This window comes from Canis aureus, chromosome 13 (genome assembly GCF_053574225.1).
Source record: "Canis aureus isolate CA01 chromosome 13, VMU_Caureus_v.1.0, whole genome shotgun sequence".
Lineage (NCBI taxonomy): Eukaryota > Metazoa > Chordata > Mammalia > Carnivora > Canidae > Canis > Canis aureus.
The window spans coordinates 21,771,651-21,791,834 of NC_135623.1; the positions used below are offsets into that span (position 1 = coordinate 21,771,651).

General features: G+C 36.9%; 1 protein-coding gene and 1 pseudogene across 1 annotated transcript in view; both read left to right on the forward strand.

Moving 5' to 3' along the window:
- The window catches only part of ZSWIM5 (zinc finger SWIM-type containing 5), a 207,273-nt gene that overhangs the window by 64,358 nt on the left and 122,731 nt on the right, over positions 1-20,184 (forward strand). The window lies entirely within an intron of this gene.
- LOC144282074 (large ribosomal subunit protein eL15 pseudogene) lies at positions 1,543-3,747 on the forward strand (annotated as a pseudogene).

Sequence of the window (20,184 nt, forward strand, 5' to 3'; positions counted from 1 at the left end):
ACCACTCTTTAAGAGTGGTATAATTTTAGCTCTAGCATTTAAATCAGTGGTCCATTTTGAGTTAATTTTGGTGTATGGTATAAAGATGTAGTTTAACTTTATTCTTTTGCATGTGAATATCCAGTTTTGGGATCCCTGGGTGGCGCAGCGGTTTGGCGCCTGCCTTTGGCCCAGGGCGCGATCCTGGAGACCCGGGATCGAATCCCACATCGGGCTCCCGGTGCATGGAGCCTGCTTCTCCCTCTGCCTATGTCTCTGCCTCTCTCTCTTTCTCTCTCTGTGACTATCATAAATAAATAAAAATTTAAAAAAAAAAAAAAAAAAGAATATCCAGTTTTCCCAGTACCACTTGTAGAAAAAGATTATTTTTTTCTCACATTGAATGGTCGTGGCACTCTTGTGGAAAATCAGTTTGCCATAAATATAAGAGTTGATTTCTATGTTCTCAATTCTATTCCATTTAAATATGTGCCTTTGTATATTTATATATACTGTCTTTATGTCAGTATCTACTGTCTTGATTACTATAGCTATATAGTAAATTTTGAAACTGAGAAGTGTGAGTTTTCCAATTTTGTTCCTTTGGAAGATTGTTTTAGCTATTGGGGATGCTTTGCATTTCTATATGAATTTTAGGATCAGTTTGGAGTTTCTCCAAAAAAGATAGCCAGGATTTTGACATGTATTTCAGTGAGTATGTAGATTAATTTGGGTAGTATTGCCATCTTAACAATACAGGATATAAGCAAAAGTCCCATTTATACTGTCTTTTGTATTTACCTATATAGTTTATCAGTGTTCTTTTTCTTTGGTTCATTTGAATTAATATCTAGTGTCCCTTCATTTTAGTCTGAAGGACTCCATTTACTCTTATAGAACAGATTTATTAGCAGTGAATTCTGATTTTGTTTATTTGTGACTCTTTTAATTTCTCCTTTTTTAATTTAAAAATTTTTGTTGTGGTAAAATACATATAACATAAAATTTATCATCTAACTATTTTTAAGTATAGAGTTCAGTGGTATTAAGTACGTTTATAATGTTGTATAACTGCCACTACCATACATGTCCATACATCTTTTCAACTTGTAAAACTGAAACCCTATACACATTCAACAAAGCCCCCTTTTCTACTCATCTTTCTAGTCCATAGCAACCAGTTTCCTTTTTTCTTTTTTCCTTTTTAAAGATTTTGTTTATTTATGAGAGACACACAAAGAGAGAGAGAGAGAGAGGGAGAAGCAGGCTCCATGCAGGGAGCCTGAGGTGGGACTCAATCCCGGGTCTCAGCATCACGCCCTGGGCTGAAGGTGGCGCTAAACCCCTGAGAGCCACCAGGCTGCCCTCCTTTTATCTTTTTTTTTTTAAGTTTTTTTTTTTTTTAACTTTTATTTATTTATGATAGTCACACACACACACACACACACACAGAGAGAGAGAGAGAGAGGCAGAGACATAGGCAGAGGGAGAAGCAGGCTCCATGCATTGGGAGCCTGACGTGGGATTCGATCCCAGGTCTCCTGGATCGCTCCCTGGGCCAAAGGCAGGCGCTAAACTGCTGCGCCACCCAGGGAGGGATCCCCTCCTTTTATCTTTTTAAAAAATATTTTATTTATTTATTTATTTGAAAGAGTGTACATATGCATGAGCAGTGGAAAAGGGCAGAGAGAGAGAGGGAGAAGCAGACTCTCCACTGTGCAGGGAGCCTGCCATGGAGCTCGATCCCAGGACACTGAGATCATGACCTGAGCTGAAGACAGACACGTAACCAACTGAGCCACCCAGGCACCTCCACAGTTTTATTTTCTGTCTCTGTGATTATTGAGTACTCTTAGTACCCCATCTACGTGAAATCATACAGTATTTTTCTTTGGTCACTGGCTTATTTTATTTAGCATAATGTCTTCAAACTTCTTCCATGTTGTAGCATATTGCAGACTTCCTTCTTAAGACTGAGTAATATTCCACTGTATTTTGCTTGGTGATTTATTGTTTGATGGACTCTTGGATCATTTCCATGTTTGAGCTATTGTGAATAATACTGCTATGAACATGAATACACAAATATCCCTTTGAGAAATGTAATTGCTGTCTATAAGAGACTCATTTGAGATATAACTATTATATAAATTAGTTTTATTTTTAATTTCTTAACTTTTATATTTTTATGTTTCAGGTTTTTATTTAAATTCTAGTTAGGTAATATACAGTGCAATATTGATTTCAGGAGTAGAGCTCCATGATTCATCACTTACATATAGTACCCAGGGCTCATCACAAGTGCCCTCTGTAATACCATTACCCATTCTCTACCCACCTCCCCTTCTGCAACTCTCAGTTTGTTCTCTATAGTTAAAGGGTCTTAGGGAGAAAGACTCTTTCTTTACTTTCTGTCCAATGGCAACCACTGGCTCAGAGGTAAGCCAAGATGGGCATTTACAAGTATATCTAGGAGCCATGGAGGAAGAAGTGGTCTGATACGATGTGCTTTTCTCTCAGGGTGTGCTGCTGGCAGTACTGCTCCACAAGGCCCCCCACCCAGCCAAGCCTGATCAAGTGTGCAGACTGGATTACAAGGCCAAGCCAGGTTATGTCATATATCAGATTCATGTGCAATATGGTATCCACAAATGCTCAATTCCTAAGGGTGCTGCAGCAAGCCTGTCCATCATGGTGTTAACCAACTAAAGTTTGCCCCAAACCTTCAGTCCATTGCAGAGGAATGAGCTGGATGCTACTGTGGGGCTCTGAGAGTCTTGAATTCTTACTGGGTTGGTGGAGTTTGCATGTACAAATTCTTTGAGGTTATCCTCATTGATCCTTTCCATAAAGCTACCAGAAAAATCCTGACATCCAGTGGATCACCAGACCAGTCCATAAGCACAGAGAGATGTGAGGCCTGACATCTGCAGGCCTCAAGAGCCATGGCTTTGGAAAGGGTCACAAGTTCCACCACACTATTTGTGGTTCTCGCCATGACTCGTAGAGAAGATGCAAATACTCTCCAGCTCCACCATTACTGCTAATATAAATAATGTTTGTAAAATCCTCACCTAATAAACAATTTAGGACAGTCATGTCTGCTTAAAAGTGTTCTTTAATTTGTCTAAAATTAGTTGTCTGTGGATTGTTCCATGAATGCATTATTAAATTTTGAAAGTTAAAGTACAGTAATATTTGAAGACTATAAGTGATGGTATATCTTGTTTCTAATAAGATAAACACTTTTGTTTTTGCTTTATCTTACTAGGGAGTTAATATGTCAGTGTTTAAAGTGCTGTTTGGTATAATAGGTGTAAAATAAATTCTGTAAAAGTGGAATGCAAAAACTAGCCATGTAGATTTGTTGGTTCATGTAATGAAACTTAATCTCAAATGGCTGTTTTTAGGAATTTGGTAAGAACAAGCTTTTAAAATTGGATTTTGCTTGGAAATGTGAAGAATATCCTAATGTTTTTATCATGATCATATGAAGAATAATGTTAACTAGGAGCCACATTTTTAGGTTGAATCCAGCATTCCATTTATGTAACTGCTGCTTCTGAAAAAATACTTTAAGTGAATGTCACCATTTTTAGGAGAGTTGAATAAACCTGTTGCAAGAGGGTTCTCTTACAAATGAAAATAAATCCTGCTTAACCAAAGCAAAATTGCCTTGATCTCCACAGTACCATTAAAGTTCACATAAAAGGTGGAGGCTCCTGATTCTATCCCATGATTCCATGGGATCTGCAGAATACTGAATTTCATACAGAAGAATAGTAATGATACTTACACTGGTCTATATTAAACTGATTAAGGGGCAGCCCAGGTGGCTCAACAGTTTAGTGCCGCCTTGGGCCCCAGGCCTGATCCTGGGGACCTGGGATCGGGTCCCACATCAGGCTCCCTACTTAGGGCCTGCTTCTCCCTCTGCCTATGTCTCTGCCTCTCTTTCTCTCTGTGTCTCTCATGAATAAATAAATAAAATCTTTTAAGAAAAACAATGATTAGGTAAAGAGGAAGGAGAAGACTTCACCTTGAGATTTGTAAGCTAGTAACCAATACCAAAATTGAGAAACTGGTGGCCATCAGATAACCTTTTAAGTGTGAGGATTGAAAAAAGTTGGCTTTGTCAGAATTTTAAATGGTTAATCCGTGGTGTTTGTGTCCATTTGTGAATCCACCTTAGGGGGAGAAATATGATTGGCTATAAAAGTACAGCATTGCTCATTCTAAGTCCTGGGTCATCTTGGATTAGCCCACCTTATCCATTCCCATAGGCTACTGAGGAAAGTCATGTAGTTGGTGTCAATACAAGAATAGCTTCCAATCTAATCTTATGTGTTGTTTGCAATCACTTTCTCATCCTTGCTCAAACCCCTCAAAGTTCTTCCCATTCCATAAACTTGCCAGCCCATCAGTTGTGCCCACCTTGATGTTAAGCATAGCACCACATTCTGTTTCCATTCTGTCTAACAGTAGATGAGGTTTCTGTTTCCCAGGGTAAGTTTGAGTGTATAGGAAATACAGAAGAGGAATTGCCCCAATTCTAAGTTTGCTGACTTAATCCATAGTTTGATTTGAAATCTAATTGCTTATTTCCTTTTTTTTTTTTTAAAGATTCATGAGAGACACAGAGAGGCAGAGACATGGGCAGAGGGAGACGCAGGGTCCATGCAGGGAGCCCGATGTGGGACTCGATTCTGGGTCTCCAAGATCATGCCCTGGGCATGCCTGCCCTAATTGCTTATTTCCTTGGGCCAGTTTTTATATTTTTTTCAGAGGTCTTAGGCTCAGTTAAATGATTTCCAGAAAACAGCAGACTGAAGACCTCTTGAGACCTAAATTTCTTTCCACTCAAAAAGAGATCCCCTATGTATTTTGGGTATAGAGGCTGTTCAACTAAAGGAGTAAATGTTTATTAAACTAAAACAGTCAAAAAAAAGTCTTTTATGGTTTGCTTCCCTCTCTTTTTACTTAAAGATTTATTTATTTGAGGGAGAGAGCACACATGCAAGTATGGGATGAGCAGAGAGAGAGAGAGAGGGAGAGAGAGAATCTCAAGCAGATTCCCCACCAAGCACAGAACCTGATGCAGGGTTCAGTCTCACAACCCTAAGATTGAGCTGAAATCAAGAGTCAGACGCTTTACCAGCTGAGCCACCCAGGCATCCAAACTCTTGTCTCTCTTTTTTTACATCTTCCCATATGTTCATCTGTTTTGTTTCTTTATTTCTGTTGTTGTTGTTTCAAGTTTTCAGTTGAATGCTGGTTAGTTAAAATGCGGTGTAATATTGGTTTCAGGAGTAGAACTCAGTGATTCATCACTTACATACAACATCCAGTGCTCATCGTAACAAGAGCCCTCCTTAAAGCCCATCACCCATTTAGCCCATCCTCTGCCCACCTCCCCTCCATCATCCCTCAGTTTGTTCTCTAATAGTTGTGAGTCCCTTATGGTTTGCTTCCCTCTCTTTTTTTTTCTCTTTCCCCTATGTTCTTCTGTTGTTTTTCTTCCCTTAAATTTCACATGAGTGAAATATGGTATTGTCTTTCTCTGACTTTTTCACTTAGCATAATACACTCTAGCTCCATCCATGAAGTTGCAGGTGAGAGGATTTCATTCTTTTTGATGGCTGAGTAATATTTAGTTGTGCATATACACCACATCTTCTTTATCCATTCATCAGTCCTTGGACATCTGGGTTCTTTCCATAATTTGAATATTGTTGATATTGCTGCTGTAAACACTGGGGTGCATAAGTCCCTTCAAATCAGTATTTTTATATCATTTGGGTAAATGCCTAGCAGTGCAATTGCTAGATAATAGGGTAGTTCTATTTTTAACTTTCTGAGGAACCTCCGTACTGTTTTCTAGAGTGACTGCACTAGTTTGCATTCCCACCAACGGTCTCCTTTCTCTGCATCCTTGCCAACATCTGTTGTTTCCTGTGTTGTTAATTGTAGCCATTCTGACAGGTGTGAGGTGGTATCTCATTGTCGTTTTGATTTGTATTTCTTTCATGAGGAGTGATGTTGGTATTCATGTGTCTATTGGCCATCTGTATGCCTTCTTTGGAAAAATATCTGTTCATGTCTTCTGCCCATTTTTTAACCAGATTATTTGGGTTTTGGATGTTGAGTTTGATAAATTCTTTATAGATTTTGGATGCTAACCCTTTATCAGATATGTCATTTGCAAATATTTCCTCCCATTCTCAAGGTTGCCTTTTAGTTTTTTTTCTATTATTTTCTTTGTTGAGCAGAAGCTTGTTAGTTTGATATAGTCCCATTTGTTTATTTTTACATTTCTTGCCTTTACTTTTGGTGTCATCTGAAAAATCATTGCTGAGACTGATATCTAGGAGCTTACCTTTATGTTTTCTTCTAGGATCTTTATAATTTCAGGTCATATATTCAAGTCTTTATTTCATTTTGAGTTAGTTTTTATGCATGGTATAGGATAGTGGTCCAGTTTCATTTTTTTGCATGTAGCTGTTCAATTTTCCCAGTACCATTTATTGAAGAAACTGTACTCTCCCTATTGAATATTCTTGGCTCCATTGTCATAAATAAGCCATATATGTGTGGTTTTATTTCTAGTCTCTCTGTTCTATTGATATGTGGCTGTTTTGATGCTAATACCATACTGTTTTGATTATTATAAGCTTTGTAATATAGTTTGAAATTAAGAACTTGATGCCTCCAGCTTTTTTTTTTTTTTTTTCTCAAGAGTGCTTTGGCTATTTGCAGTCTTTCATAGTTTCATACATATTTTAGGATCGTATATTCAATTTCTGTGAAAAGTGCCATTGGAATTTTGGTAAGGATTGCATTGAAGCTGTAGTTTGCTATAGGTAGTATGGACATTTTAGCTGTATTAATTCTTCTAATTCATGAGCATGGAATATCTTTTGCTTTATATGTGTCTTCTTCACTTGCTTTCATTAGTGTCTTATGGTGTTCATTGTACAAGTTTTTCATCTTGGTTAAATTTATTTGTAGGTATTTTATTCTTTTTGGTGTAATTGGACGTGGGACTGTTTTGTTAATTTCTCTTTCTGATAGTTCTTTTTTTCATGTATATAAATGCAGCTGATTTTTATATTTTAATTTTGTATCCTTCAACTTTACTGAATATGTTTATTAGCCTCACGGTCTTTTTGGACTTACTTTATCTGATACGTCATTTACAAATACCTTCTCCCATTCTGTCAGTTGCCTTTTAGTTTTGTTGATTGTTTCCTTTGCTGTGCCAAAGCTTTTTTATCTTGATGAAGTCTCAGTAGTTCATTTTTGCTTTTGTTTCCCTTGCCTCCAGAGACGTGTCTAGTGAGAAGTTGCGGCAGCCAAGGTCAGAGAGGTTGCTGCCTGTTTTCTCCTGTAGGATTTTGATGATTTCCCATCTTACATTTAAATCTTTCATTCATTTTCTATTTATTTTTGTGTATGGTGTAAGAAAGTGGTCCAATTTCATTTTTCTGCATGTCACTGTCCAGTTTTCCCAACACTATTTGTTGAAGAGATTGTCTTTTTTTTCCATTGGATATTCTTTCCTGCTTTGTTGAAGATTAGTTGACCAAAGAGTTGAGGGTCCATTTCTGGGTTCTCTATTCTGTTCCATTGATCTGTGTGTCTGTTTTTGCCTGCAACTTCAGTATAAAGCACATAATTGAGAGCACAATTGAATAAAACACCTCAACACATTATGTATTTCATCATAAGAAAACTTCCACTGTTGTGATTTGATCTTGGCTTTACTTTGGTGGAACAAGAATTCTGACTTTTCTTCTCACTGGTAGGGATGAAGAGCTAAGAGAAAGTACTGCTCTTAGTTCCTCTTAAACTACTGGGTTCCGCTAGAAGCTGTGTGTATTCTGCTACTGCTGCTCAGGATTTGCTTCCTTCCTAGTATCTTTCAGCATCCTGCTTTTTTCCCAATCTAAACCAGAAAGAAAGGAAATGATTTTGTTTACATGTGCACTATTTTCTAAGATTATCCTCTGCTGCTTTTTTCCAGTTTGGTTGGAAATTCTTTCTTGAATTCTTCTCTGCCGCTTCCTGTTCTTTGAGCCTGAAACTGTCATAAAAGCTAATTGGCATCAGACACAAAAGATTATTCATTAACTTTTCTCTAAGACTCACAGCTTCTTCCAAGCCTGATTCTAATTTTTTAAAGGAACTCTTTCTTTTCTTTAGAACTGACATATTAGAATCCATTTGAATGACCGTGCATGATTTTCAAACAATTGCTTTATATGCTATATTTAGTTTGAAAGTTATTTTCCCATAGAAACAATAGTATAAATGGTGGTTTGGTTTCCCCAGCTAACTCCAAAGCCTTGTGTCAAGTGTTATTTCATTTATTTATTTATTTATTTATTTATTTATTTATAAAGATTTTATTTATTTATTCATGAGATACACAGAGAGAGAGAGAGAGGCAGAGACACAGGCAGAGGGAGAGCAGGCTCCATGAAGGGAGCCTGATGTGGGACTTGATCCTGGGTCTCCAGGATCAGGCCCTGGGCTGAAGGCGGCGCTAAATGGCTGAGCCACCTGGGCTGGCCGGTATTTCATTTATAATTGACAATAGCTCTACCCTTATTTCTTGGACACACTGACACCTTGCCCATAAGTTAACACAAAGTTTTATAGAAGAACTGAATCTTAATAGATATTAAGTAATTTATCTGGAATTTAAACAGGTAAATCAATACATAAAAAGTTCAGTGACGTGAAGAAAATACTACTAAGGAAAAGCATATGCTCTGGCAAGCATAGAGCCAAGAAACAGCGTCCCAATAATTTGTTTAACTCTCTATATTAGTAGCATAGAATCATAGACTGTAGGAGTTAGGAGGTCCTTTTTTTTTTTTTTTTTTTTTTTAATTTTCATTTATTTATGATAGTCACAGAGAGAGAGAGAGAGAGAGAGGCAGAGACACAGGCAGAGGGAGAAGCAGGCTCCATGCACCGGGAGCCTGATGTGGGATTCGATCCGGGGTCTCCAGGATCGCGCCCTGGGCCAAAGGCAGGCGCCAAACCGCTGCGCCACCCAGGGATCCCAGGAGGTCCTTTATAGATAACATCCAAACTACTTATTTTATGAGGAAGAAGACTGAGAACAAGGGAACTTAAATGACTTTTCCTTAGTAGTATTTTCTTCACGTCACTGAACTTTTTATGTATTGATTTACCTGTTTAAATTCCAGATAAATTACTTAATATCTATTAAGATTCAGTTCTTCTATAAAACTTTGTGTTTACCCTTGACCCTTTGGATATAGTCAGACACTCCAATCTCTTCTCTGCATACATTGTATATAATAACTTTTATAGTGCTAGTTAGGTACATGTTGTGGGATCTTGTGCAAGTCACTGAACATCTCAGTACTTAAGTTTTTTCATCCATAAAATAATAATAATAATAATAATAATACTTCATAGGGGTGTTGTGAAAATGAAATGAGTTAATTTAGGTAAGAAATGGATATAGACCATGATGGTACATCTTTCACAAAAAATTAACTCAAAATTAAAGATATAAATGTAAAATGTAAAACTATAAAACTTCTATAAGCTATATGGGAGAAAATCTATGTGAGGTTGGGTGTGGCAGTGAGTTTTTAGATATAACGCCAAAAGCATGATCTATGAAAGGAAAAAAGTAGTTATGATAGACTTCTTTATGTTAAAATGGATCAATCTGTGAAAGACACTGTTAAGAGAATGAAAAGGCAAGCCATAGACTTGGAGAAAATATTTATAAAAGATATATCTGACAAAGGACTGTTACCCCAAAATATAAAGAAGTCTTAAAAGTAAAAATTACAAAAACAACCCAATTAAAAAATGAACAAAAGATCTAGACACCCTGTTAAAGAAGATATACAGATGGCAAATAATCAAATGAAAGAATGTTCAACATCATATGCCATTAGGGAATTGCAAATTATAATAACAATTAGATACCACTACATACCTATTAGAATGGTTAAAATCCAGAACACTGATAACACCAAATGCTGACAAGTTTGTAAAGCAACAGGAACTCTCATTCATTTTTGGTAGGAACGCACGTCTAATCACTTTGGAAGATAGTCTGGAAGGGTTTTTTTGTTGTTTTATTTTGTTTTTGTTTTTGTTTTACAAAGCAAAACATAATTTTACCATATAATCCAGCAATTGTGCTTCTAGGCATTTACTCAAATGAATTGAAAACTTCTACATAAAAAGTAGCATGGGAATGTTTATAGCAGGTTTTTTCCCCATAGTTGCCAAATTTTGAAAGCAAACAAAACGTACTTCAGAAGGCAAGTGGATAAATAAACTGTGGTACATCCATACAGAAAAATGAAATGAGGGATCCCTGGGTGGCTCAGTGGTTTAGCGCCCGCCTTCGGCCCAGGGTGTGATCCTGGAGTCCCCAGATCGAGTCCCATGTTGGGCTCCCTGCATGGAGCCTGCTTCTCCCTATGCCTGTGTCTCTGCCTCGCTCTCTCTCTCTCTGTGTCTCTCTCATGAATAAATATATTTTAAAAATATTAAAAAAAAAAAAGAAAAATGAAGATTTGAGCCATGGAAAGACATGGAAGAACCTTAAAATGCTTATCATTAAGTAAAAGGCCAGTCTGGAAAGGCTTAAACTGTATGATTCCAAGTATATGACATTCTGGAAAAGACAAAACTGTTAGGGACAGTAAAAAATATTAGTGGTTTATAAGGGTTTGAGGAGTGGTGGAGCTGGGAAGGGTGAATTACTGGAGAATGGGATATATATGGCAGTAAAATGACTATGATGCTATAGTGGTAGATATGTGACATTATATGTCAAATTTAGAGTGAATCTTTATGAATTTTAAATATCATTTGGGCATTTTTGTATAGGTCTATTTTGGGGTTCTCTACTGTCTTCCATTAATCTTTGTATCTATTCCTCCAATAGCACAAAGTCTTGATTTCTACAGATATTTAATTGCTATTTAATTCTTTTTTTTTAAAAGATTTTATTTATTGATTCATGAGACAGAGATACATTTAGTATAATTATTGGTATGTTATGACTTATTTATTTTATTTTATTTTATTTTATTTTATTTTTGTGTTTTGTTTTTTCTTTCCTATTTCTTTTTTTCCGAGGGTTACTTAAACATTTTTTGGAATTCAGTCTTTATAGTGTTTTTTAGTGTATCATTTGTATAGTTTTTTAATAGTAATTGCTCTAGGTTTTATATTATAAATAACTTATAGTTTACTGATGTTGACATTTTATCACTTCAAGTGAAATGGGGATACCTTTTCTTTACATTTCTTAACTTCTTCATTTATATTATAAATTGTCTTAAATATTCCCTCTATACGTGTAGAAGCACAGCAGTGTTATAGTTTTTTCTTTAAGCAGCAAACATAATTTCGCTGACCCATATTTCTGCTTGATGCCTTCTTAGTGTTCCAAAATTCCTTCTGTTATCATTTTCTTTCCATTTAGAGAACGTCCTTTAGGTATTTTATAAAAGTAAGTATGCTGGCAACAGATTTCTTCATTGGACAATACCCTGATTTCACCTTCATTCCTAAAGGATATTTTTACTGTATATAGATGTCTAAGTTTAACAATAGAACAAATAGAAAAAAATAGAACAAGTTTCCTTCAACAGTAGAAAAATGTGCCACATTTTTCTGGCCTCTCTGGTTTCTGACGAGAAAGCTCCTGTTACTTGAATTGTTTTCCCCTTATAGATGTGTTATTTCTCTTGCTGCTTTTAAGAATTTTTTTTTTCAGAACTTTGATATATTTTGTGGATTTCTCTGGGTATATTGTTGTTTGGAGTTTGCTCATCTTCTTGAATGTTAAGTTTATGTCTTCTGCCCAATTTAGTACATTTTCAAATATTATTTCTCCAAGTATTATCCTTTTTTCTCTCTCTGTGGGACCCCAATGGTGTTAGAGTTGTTGTTGTTGTTACAGTACCAACAGTATTGTGCGGCTGTTTTAGTATGTTGGAGATTTTTGGTTTTATTTTCCATCTGTCAGCCTGGGTAATTTCTATTACTCAGTCTTCAAGTTTACTGGTTACTTTCTCTGTCCCCTTTATTCTGCTGTTAAGTCCATCCATTGAGTTTCAGTTTTGTATTTTCTAGTTCAAAAATTTCTACTCAATTCTACTTTATGTCTTTTATTTCTTTCCTCAGAGTTTTTATTTTAAAAATTTGCTCTAGTGGTGTGTATGATTCTTCATCGAAGCATTTTTATGTTGGTTTCTCTAAGGTAGTCAAATAATTTTAATATCTCTTATTTTGGTGTTGGTTTGTAATGGTTGGCTTTTTTTCATTCAAGTTGAGATTTTCTTGATTCTTGGTATGATGAGTAATTTTCAGTTGAAACCTAGACATTTGGGTTTTTGTTTTAAGACTTTTCATTTTATTTAAGTCATTTTATTCATTTAGCTGGCTTCTTCTCACTCTATTGTGGCAGTGGTAGGAAGGGAGCTGCCTCATTACTGCCAGGTGTGAATATGAGTAATCAATAAGACAATGTAATTTATCAATTGTGAAACATAATAAATGTCAGATAAGTTAGCAAAGGGAGAAATCAATATAGTTTGATATCATCAAAGAAGAGACCCTACCATTAATGGGATTTGAATTGGTCAAGAGGGATGACTAGAATTGGAGAGAGGAAAACAATGATTATTTTAGTAGACAAAGATAGAAATGAGCTAGTCTGTGTTTAAAGGGAGCAGAAGGATATTAATAAGATAACCATACTTTCCTAACTTGACCACTATCTGACACCATACACAAAAATGAACTCAAAACATATTAACGACATGAACATAAGACCTGAACTCATAAAACTCCTTGAAGAAAACATATGTGGTAAGCTCCTTAACATCAGTGTTGGTGATAATTTTTTCAATTTGACATCAATAGCAAAGGTAACAAAAGCAAATATAAGTAGGACTCCCATCAAACTAAAAAGTTTCTGGATGGCAAAAGAAACCATCAACAAAATGAAAAGGCAGCCTACTAAATGGGAGAAAATATTTGCAAATCATATATCAGATAATGGGTTAATTTCCAAAACATATATCTGTATATAAAGAGAACTCATATGAGTCAGTAGCAGAAACAAACAAAAACTCAGTCTAATTTAAAAATGGGCAAAGGATCTGAATAGACATTTTTCCAAAGAAGACATTCAGATAGTCAAACACATGAAAAGATGTTCAATATCGCTCATCATCAGGGAAATGCAAATTAAAACCACAATGAGATATCATCTTATACCTGCCAGAATGGCTATTATCAAAAGGACAAGAAATAACAAGTGTTGGCAAGGATGTGGAGAAAGGAGAACCCTTGTGCACTGTTGATGGGAGCATAAATTGGTATAGCACTATAGAAAACAATATGAAGTTTTCTCAAAAAATTAAAAATTGAAATACCATACAGTTCAATAATTCTACTGCTGGGTATTTACCCAAGGAAAACAAAACACTAATTCAAAAAGTATATGCAGCCTATGTTTATTATAGCATTATTTATAATAGCCAAGTTATGGAAGCAACCTAAGTACCTAAGCATCCATACATAGATGAGGTTATAAAGAAGATGTAATATATATATATATATTATATTATGTATATATAATATTACAATATTACATTGATTCTATATCTATATCTATAGAATGGAACATAACTCAGGCATAAAAAAAGAGTGAATCTTGCCATTTACAAGAACATGGTTGGACCTAGAGGGTATTATACTAAAACTATGTCAACAATGCTTCAATTATTATTTTTTTAAGATTTTATTTATTCATGATAGACATAGAGAGAGAGAGGCAGAGACACAGGCAGAGGGAGAAGCAGGCTCCATGCTGGGAGCCCAATGCGGGACTCGATCCCGGGACTCCAGGACTGCGCCCTGGGCCAAGGGCAGGTGCCAAACCGCTGAGCCACCCAGGGATCCCCCAATTATTATTATTTTTTAAAGATTTTATTTATTTATTCATGAGAGACACAGAAGAGAGAGAGGTGCAGAGACACAGGCAGAGGGAGAAACCGGCTCCATGCAGGGAGCCCAACGTGGGACTTGATCCTGGGTCTCTAGGATCACATCCCGGGCCGAAGGCAGTGCTAAACCGCTGAGCCACCCAGGTTGCCCCAATACTTCAATTAAAAAAAAAATAACCTGATTACCATAAGAATAGCTCAAGTGCCAGATGCTGATTATATCTCTTATGTGCTCTTGGAGAAAAATCTGAAAAATTGAAACTAGTTCCTTATTTCTGATTTTCTATGTCAAGGAAGGAATAAAACTCATTGCTGTGCTATTCAGTGAACACAAGGATATAGGATTAATATGTTTGGCTGCAAAAAAGGGAGACATGGAATACAAACAAGCTGTCAGTTGAAAAGAGAGTAGAATTATATACACATTCTTGTTCTATCAGTTACTGTTAAAGAGCATGGAAATCTCTAACTTTGTTAATTTGCCTTTATTGTTCAGTTCTGTCTGCTGTGACTTCATATATTTTGTTGGAGTACTATTATTAGATACATCTACATTTATGATTTTAATATCTTCCTGTTGTACTGATTCTTTTTATCATTATAAAATTTCCCTCTTCTTTCTCATGAACTTTCATGATTCTGAGCTTTCTCATTGCATCAAGGTAGCATAGAGAAACAGGTTTTCGATTGCTTGAGTCTTTTCCTGTGTACCTACAAAGTAGAGATGATGCCAATCAAGGGAAATCCCAGTCCTGGAGTCCCAACACTCCATCCATATCTACTTTCAAGGATGTATAGTGCCTTTTGAATATTTCTCCACTGTTATGTGAAACTTTTCCATAACTAGTGCCACCTTTGCCTTGACTCACCTCCCGAAAACAAGCTATGAATTTAATTCATCAGTACATTGAGCACTTAGTGTGTACCACGCTGCCATGCACTAAGCGCTAAGAATACTGCAGAGAACAAAACAGATTTTTAAAAAAAAGACAAAACAACTTTATACTCATGGAACACATATTCTACTGGGGGTAGATAGATAATAAATAAGAATACAGGAGGTGGTAAGTGCTAAGGAGAAGAAGCTGTAATAAAGAAATTGAATTTGTAGTTAAAAGTCATTCTACTAAAAAAAACACCAGGCCCAGATGGCTTCACTGGTGAATTCTAGAAAACATTTAAGGAAGAATCCTAACTCTACACAAACACTTCTAAAAATTTGAAAAGGAAGGCATACTTTCCAATGCATTTTATGAGGCCAATGTTACACTGCTATCAAAACCAAAGACATTATAAAAAAACTACAGACCAAGGGCACTTGGGCGGCTCAGTGTTGAGTGTCTGCCTTTGGCTCAGGGTTTGATCCCAGGATCCAGGATCGAGTCCCGCACTGGGCTCCTTGCAGGCAGCCTACTTCTCCCTCTGCTGTTTTTGCATTTCTCTCTCCTCTCTCTTTCTCTCTCTCTGTCTCTCATGAATAAATAATAAATAAATAAAATCTTTTTTTTTAAAGAGAGAACTACAGACCGATATCCCCCATAGCCAAAGACACAAAAATTATGACCAATATTTTAATAAATCAAACCCAACAATATATGAGGATAATGAATCTCACTGAATGAGATTTTTTCACTCAGTAATGCAAGTTTATTTATTTATTTATTTTTTTAGTAATGCAAGTTTAAGATTAAAAAATTAATATGTGTAATTCATTATGTTAACAAAATTCAAGGATGCAAATAATGCATTTAACAAAATCCAGCATCTTTTCTTGATAAACAATGAAAAAAGGGGTGTCTGGGTGGCTTAGTCAGTTAAATGTCTGACTCTTGGTTTTGACTCAGGTCATGATATCAGAGTCATGAGATCGAGGCCTTTGTCCAGCTCTATGCTGGGCATGGAACCTATTTAAGATTCTCTTTCTCTCCCTTTCCCTCTGCCCCCCTCCAACTGCCTACCCACCCCACGCCCACTTGTACATGCTCACTCTCTCTCAAAAAAAAAGGAATGGTTATTAGCAAAAGACAAGAAATAAGTGTTGGCAAGGATGTAGAAAAAAAGGAACCCTTGGGATCCCTGGGTGGCGCAGCGGTTTGGCGCCTGCCTTTGGCCCAGGGCGCGATCCTGGAGACCCGGGATCGAATCCCATATCAGGCTCCCGATGCATGGAGCCTGCTTCTCCCTCTGCCTGTGTCTCTGCCTCTCTCTCTCTCTCTCTCTCTGTGACTATCATAAGTAAATAAATAAAAATTAAAAAAAAAAAAAAAAGAAAAAAAGGAACCCTTGTACACTGTTGGTGGGGATGTAAATTGGTACAGGCACTATGGAAACTCCTAAAAAAATTCAAAATAGGGCACCTAGATGGCTCGGTTAAGTATCTGTCTATGGCTTAGGTCATGATCTCAGGGTCCTAGGATTGAGTCCCATTTGGGCTCTCTGCTCATCAGGGAGTCTGCTTTTTCTACTGCTTTTCCTCTCACTCTTCCTCTGTGCTTCCCCTCCACCTCCGCTGCCATAAATACATAAAATATTTTTAAAATAAAAATAAAAATAGAACTACTATAAGACTGAGTTCCAGGGAAGATGATGGAGTAGGAGGACCCTAACCTCACCTTGTCCTACAGATATAACTAAATAACAGCCACATCAGTGTAAATTTTTTTTTTCACATCAGTGTAAATTATCCAAAAAATGATCTGAAGACTCACAGAACAAACTCCCACAGCTAAATGTAGAGAAGAGGCCATATCAAAGAGGGTAGGAAAGATGGAGTTATGGTGGGGAGTAAATGGACCTGTGGGACTGTAGTGGGAGAGAGGGCCACCACAGGCACAGAGAGAGGAGACAAACAGACTCTCACAGTAGAGAGTCTTGGGAAGATGAATCCCTATAACATTTGGTTTTGAAAAACAGAGGAGTTGATTTCACAAGTCAATTTTCACTAATTCGAAAGGATATATCAGTGGGGCTTAAGACCTAGAACTTTAAAAATAGGCAGGCTCATGGGAGAGCAGGGAGAGCCAAAAGAAACAATTCCTGCCCTTAAAGAGTCAGCTCAGTAACCCCATGGTGATACAGCATAGAAACAGTTTGAAAGAAAGCCTGGAGTAAACATGAGGGGGATTTGTTTACTAATCACAGAGTGTGTGCTAGAGGGGCAGGGATCTTTGGGTAACTTCTCTAGGAACAGAGGAGCTGGCAAGCACCACTTCCCTCTCCAGCCCCCCAGATGAGACACAACTTACTAATAGCATGCCCCATCCCTGAGTTCTCCTGTGGACACACCCCCCTTTAGCCAGCCCTGAGCTCCAGGTCCCCTCCTATAGCATACCTGTGCATATCTTGCTAACTAACATCATGTGTCCCATCCCTGTCCTTCTGCAGATTTGCTCCCTTCAGCCCAGCCTGCCTTGGTCTGGGCAGCTGCTGGGCCCTTCCCACTGGCACAGACTTTGCTGCAGCACATACCCTGCCTCTGCGATCTTCTGCAGTTCAGTGCTACTGCATCTCTGGCAAACACCAGACTGGCACCTTAACAACAAAGGGACTAAACCCTGCTGCCCACAACAGGAAAAGAGAGCCATTGTAGACAACTGGACTGAAGGCAAAAGTGTCTCAGCCACAACAGCAGGGTGCATGCAACACACATAAGAAACTATGTACAAAAAATAAACCCAAAATGGATTGATTAAGGACTTTTTGTTTGTTTGTTTTTTGGGGTTTTTGTTTTTTGTTTTTTTTTGTTGTTGTTGTTGTTTGTTTTTGGTGGAGAATGTGGGCATGATTAAGGACTTAAATGTGAGACCTGACACCATAAAAATCCTTGAAGAGAGCACATAGCAAGATTTTTCTAGATATGTCTCCTGAGGCAAAGGAAACAAAAGCAAAAATAAACTGTTGGGACTGCATAAAAATAAAGAGCTTCTGCACAGCAAAGAAAACAATCAATAAAACTAAAAAGCAGTCTTTGGAACGGGAGAAGATATTTGCAAGTGACATCTGATAAAGGGTTAGTATCCAAAATATATAAAGAACTTCTAAAACTCAACATCCAAAAAAGAAATAATCCAATTTAAAAAAATGGGCAGAAGACATGAACAGACATTTCTCCAAAGAAGACATAACAGAAGGCTAATTACTATTAGCCAATATTCTGCCACACATGAAAAAATGTTCCACATTACTCATCATCAGGGAAATTCAAATCGAAGCTATAATGAGATATCACCTCATATGTGTCAGAATCATTAAAATAAAAAACATAAGCAACAATAGGTGTTGGTGAGGATGTGCATAAAAAGGAACCCTTGTGCTATTTGGTAGAAATACAAACAGGTGCAGTCACAGTGGAAAACAGCATGGAAGTTCTCCAAAAAGTTAAAAATAGAACCACTGTATGATCCAGTAATCACACGACTGGATATTTACCCAAAGAATACAAAAACACTAATTGAAAATAATATATGCATCCCTATGTTTATGGCAGCATTATTTACAGTAGGCAAATTATAGAAGCAGCAAGTGTCCAGCGATAAGATGAATGGATAAAGAATATGTGGCGCGTATATACACACACACACAAATACACACTACAGTATTATTCCACCATAAAAAAGAAAGAAATCTCACCATTTGCAACATTGATGGAGCTAGAGAGTATAGTGCTAAGGATAATAAGTCAGAGAAAGACAAATACTATATGATTTCACTCATGTGGAATTTAAGAAACAAAAAGAGGAACAAACTAAGAAATAGACTCTTAACTAGAGAGAATAGGTTGATAAGTTACTAGAAGGGAAATGGGGTGGAGGATGGGTGAAATAGATGATGGGGATTATTATTATTTTTTAAAAGATTTTATTTACTTATTCATGAGAGACACAGAGGGAGAGAGGCAGAGACAGAGGCAGAGGGAGAAGCAGGCTCCATCAGGAACCTGATGTGGGACTCGATCCCGGGGCTCCAGGATCACACCCTGAGCCAAAGGAAGACGCTTAACCACTGAGCCACCTAGGCGTACCCGGTGATGGGGATTAAAGAATATCATCATGAGCACTGAGTAATGTATAGAAGTGTTGGTTGAATCACTATATTGTACATTTGAAACTAATATAACACTGTATGTTAACTATACTGAAATTAAAATAAAAAATTCCAAATTATGGTATATCATTACAGTGGAGTAAATTCGCAGTATATAGGAATGAACTTTGTTGTTGATACATAATTATACTGAACGTGATAAACCAGACCAAAAAAAAAAAAAAGCACATACAGGAATGATTCCATTTATATAAAATTCTGGAAAAAACAAGCTAATTTATAGTGACAGAAAATAGATCAGTGTTTACCTGGAGTCCAAGGGAGGGGTGGGGCAAGAAGGAACATGAGTTGGGTACTACAAGGGTGCATGAGATACTTTTGGGGATAATGGATATGTTCATATCTTGATGTTGTGATGATTGCATAGGTACATACATATGCCAAAACTCACCTAATTGTACCCTTTAAATGTGAGCTTTTATTATATGGTATATCTCAGTGAAACTCTTAAACTTTACAAATTAGGAATGTTATTAACTCACATTTTTTGAATCACTAATATGTTGTAGTCCCTGTGTACATGCGTTATGTATTTATCTCAGTTAATCCTTACAGTAACACTGTGAGGTGATTCTTATCTCTATTTTATAAATGTGGTTTCAGTTCCACTGATTTCTAGGATTGGAGTAGCTGGAAGATCAACGCAGCACATTTATACCTAGCATGTGCGGTGTGTGAAACTCTAGGTCCACAAATCTGGACTCTGGTTAAACAGTATGTATATATGTGTTTATGAGAGCATGAGTAGAGGGAGAGGGAGAGAATCTTTTTTTGTTTTGTTTTTAATTTAAATTCAGTTAACATATATTATTGGTTTCAGCGGTAGAGGTCAGTGATTCATCTGTCTTATATAACACCCACTGCTCATTATATCACTTGCCCTCCTTAATGCCCATCACCTAGTTACCCTGTTACCCCACTGCCCCTCCTCCAGTGACCCTGTTTGTTTCCTATGATTAGGAGTCTCTTGTGGTTTGTCTCCCCTTCTGATTTTGTCTTTTTATTTTTTCCTCTCTTCTTGGGAGAGAGAGAATCTCCAAGTTGAGACTCCCCACTGAACACAGAGCCCAACACA